This window comes from Bison bison, unplaced genomic scaffold (genome assembly GCF_000754665.1).
Source record: "Bison bison bison isolate TAMUID 2011002044 unplaced genomic scaffold, Bison_UMD1.0 scf7180017864174, whole genome shotgun sequence".
Lineage (NCBI taxonomy): Eukaryota > Metazoa > Chordata > Mammalia > Artiodactyla > Bovidae > Bison > Bison bison.
In genome coordinates, this window is record NW_011494746.1 from 1,197,038 (window position 1) to 1,200,532 (window position 3,495).

Consider the following 3,495-nt stretch of genomic DNA (forward strand, 5'->3'; position numbering starts at 1 on the left):
GAGGGAGAGAGGGAAAGGAACTGAACACCCATCCTGGGGCAAGGTGCTGGCCCCAGGACCGGAGAGACCAGCACGATTAGACACGATGCTGCCCTCCTGTAGCTGTGATCTGTCTGGGATTGTATATGTTACATGCCAGCCTACTGTAGGTTTTCAAGATTGGACAAGTTGCAAATACACTTTCAGAACCACGTGCTAAGATGTGTGGAAATAATAACTGAAAAGTCTATAGTGATAGGACTCTGTTTTCCTTCCTTACTTTAGTAGTATTTCTCACACTTCAGAAAACCTTTGTATTATGCATCTTCCAGGCCATATTTCTTCAATACCTGCCTTGACTTCTCTCCTGCTGAGCTCTGCTCTACAATACATTTGCCTCCCTAGAAGCTAATTATAAGCCTGTATTTTAATGCCTACTTACAAGGAAAGCTTGTGTCAAAAGCAGCACACATACACACACACACACATATATATATATATAAAAATTGCAAAGAGTACAATTCCAGAACAGTGATGGAGCAATGCCCTTGGATATGTTCACCAAGGAATGATTCAGGGAAGTTGAAATAGGTTTGTTCATGTTAGTGCTGGCCAAGTCCTGATGCTTAATCAGTGTTTATTGACAATAATCATCATGATAGTGATGAAATGACCTGGTAAAGTTCATTTGGGACACTTTCTAGCTATAAAAAGGGGCAGATGAACTTTCGTGCTCGTCAAGATCAGAGCTTAGGTTACTGCAGCATTGAAGGTAAGTTCATGCCTTTGCAGGTCCACAAAGTTTTTCACTAGTCCTTCTCAATCTTGAGAAATAATGTTTCTGTTGTAATAGTAGCTTAGAATATTTGAGTGTTAGGTCTTAAGTTTTGGACTTTTAATCACAGGCTTTCTAGCTAATGTTACAATCTCTTTTCGGCCTTTGGTCTCCTGAGCCAGTTCTGAAAAGCTGAGATGCTATTATCACTTTCTCTTTTGTACTGAAATGTTATGAGGTATAAGGGGGAAAAAAGTATAAATAGGAATAGTTTAAGGATGTATTTACATCTTGGATTTTTGAAGAGAAAACTCAGATCTCCCAAATTGTCTTTTATCATCTATTTAAGGTCTAGAGCACTATTGAAGTTCACCTCCCCTTAAAACCAAACAAACAAAAATTTTTTTCAGAGCTTCCATGAACTTCTGTATTTATAGATGGAAAGATATATGGGACTACACACTTTCAAGCCTCATTGCAGGACCCTAGTTTTAGTGGGATCATGTAAAACCTTGTATTGTTGAAAACCCAATCTTGTATTGTCTTCCATCTTGAAGCAGCATTGAGTATTTTATCAAACTGATAGCAAGGAAGTGTTTCACCTGCTTGACTTTTTCTTACTGTTTCATCTGAGTTTCAGTGCAGTGTGTCTACACCCTGCTGGGTGTGGAGGCCGTGACTCACCTAGAGAGAGGATGTAGTTCTCTGGCCACATCCAGGGTGTTGCAGGATGACTGAGGCACTTCTCACTTGGGCTTGATGCCATTTTGTTCCTTCCCTGGTTCTCACTTGGATATTTACTTGGCTACTTGCTACCAAGGAGAACCAGTCCGTTGAGTATTTGAATATTAATTCCTCTTTCTACACAAGTGGCTGAGCAAGTTTTTACTGGAAGCGTAGACTAGTGCCTGAGGAAAGATGGGGGTGGGGAAAAGAGAGATTGAGGTTAAAAGGCAAAGGGACCTGCAGAAAATAGCTTTCCTGTCTAATTACAAGTTTTATGATGCTTTCCCATTGTCCAGGATCTCTGAGCATAAGACTAAGAAAACGTTTTGGTGAGAATAACCTCACATTATCAGTTCACGCCAAGGAGCTCCCTCTCCAGCTGCAGCACCACAGCTTGGTCCATTACAGCTCAGGGAGGGACCTGATGCCTGGTCATCTGAATCCTGTGAGTTGCATTTTGTACATAGCACCTTCTCCTTTCACCCTCTCTCAGACTAAGCAGTTTCCCAGAAAGCTAGTGGCTGCAGGCCAGGTATAACTGCGGGGAGAAGCTATCTGGATAGAAGCAGGTGCAGTCAGGCAAAGGGTGAACTTGTACACCAGGCAACCTTTCCTCCCGAGGGTGTCAACGTTCTCTTCATTCTCAGAGGCTCGCTCACCCCTGTGTCCTTTTCTTTCCCTCCTGTGGGCACTTTCAGAGCTGGGTAGCTTGGGTACATTTCTTATCCAAAGCCTTTTCTTTCTTTTTTAAAATATAATATGACTAGTTGATCAAGAGTTGTATCTAAGAGTGGTCAGATTGGGTATTTGGGGTAGTCAGGCCCAAACCCAGCTCTTTATCAGAAATATGGGAGCAGGGGAGAGGGAGAAGCTGGTTAAAAAATATACACTCCAAAACAACAAGTACCTACTGTATATCACAAGGAACTGTATTTAATATCCTATGATAAACCATAGTGGAAAAGAATATGAAAAAGAACGTATATGTGTGTAACTGAATTACTTTGAGGTACAGCAGACATTAACACAACATTGTAAATCAATCACGAAAGTCAAAGTGTTAGCCACTCAGTGGGGTCTGGCTCTATGACCCCATGGACAGGCTTTTCTGTCCATGGAATTCTCCAGGCAAGAATACTGGAGTAGGGTAGCCATTCCCTTCCCTAGGAGACCTTCCAGACCCAGGGATAAAACTGAGGTTTCTGACACTGCAGGCAGATTCTTTACTGTTTGAACCATCAGGAGATCATACTTCAATAAAATAGGGAAAAAACATTCCAGGATGATATATCTTTACTGATGCATTCCACCAACAATTTAAAGAAGCCTTAATACCACTCTTTCTCACAATCTTCCTAAATCGAACAGAAGGGAATATTTTTTAACTCATTCTATGAGACCAGCATTACCCTGATTCCAAAGCCAGAAAAAGATACTACAAGGAAAGAAAACTATATACCAGGGTCCAATAAGAATACAGCATTTAAAAAAAATATTAGCAAATCAAATTCAGCAACATATTAAAAGGATTATGTACCATGACCAAATGGAATTTATTCATGAAATGCAAGGAGAGTTCAATATTTAAAAATCAATTTCTGCAATATACCACATTAATGTAATGAAAAAAAAAATCTCACAGGATCATTTCAATTAATGCAGAAAACTGTTTGACAAATTTAACACTCAATGACAAAAATACTCAATAAACTAGAAACAGAGGGAAACTTCCTCAGTATTAAAAGGCCATATATTAAAAATCCTCAGCAAATATCATACTCAATGGTGAAAGACTGAGAGCTTTTCTCTTAAGATTAGGAACGAAAGAAAGATGTCTGCTTCTAGTCAACATAATATTGGAAGTTCTAGCCAGAGATATTAGGCAATAGAAAGAATGAAAACATATCTAAATTGGAAAGAAAAGAATAAAATTATCTCTGTTCAGAGATGATAGAATTTTTTATGTAAAAAATTCTAATGATTACACACAAAACAACTAGAGTGAATAATATTTA

The 3,495-nt window shown here is 39.2% G+C and overlaps 1 protein-coding gene across 2 annotated transcripts in view; it reads right to left on the minus strand.

Moving 5' to 3' along the window:
* The window catches only part of NEMF (nuclear export mediator factor), a 230,716-nt gene that overhangs the window by 152,478 nt on the left and 74,743 nt on the right, over positions 1 to 3,495 (minus strand). For both annotated transcript variants that reach the window (XM_010842245.1, XM_010842244.1), the window contains exon 2: positions 1,439 to 1,662. The gene's annotated coding sequence lies outside the window, so the exon portion shown is untranslated. The remainder of the gene's footprint in view (positions 1 to 1,438; positions 1,663 to 3,495) is intronic.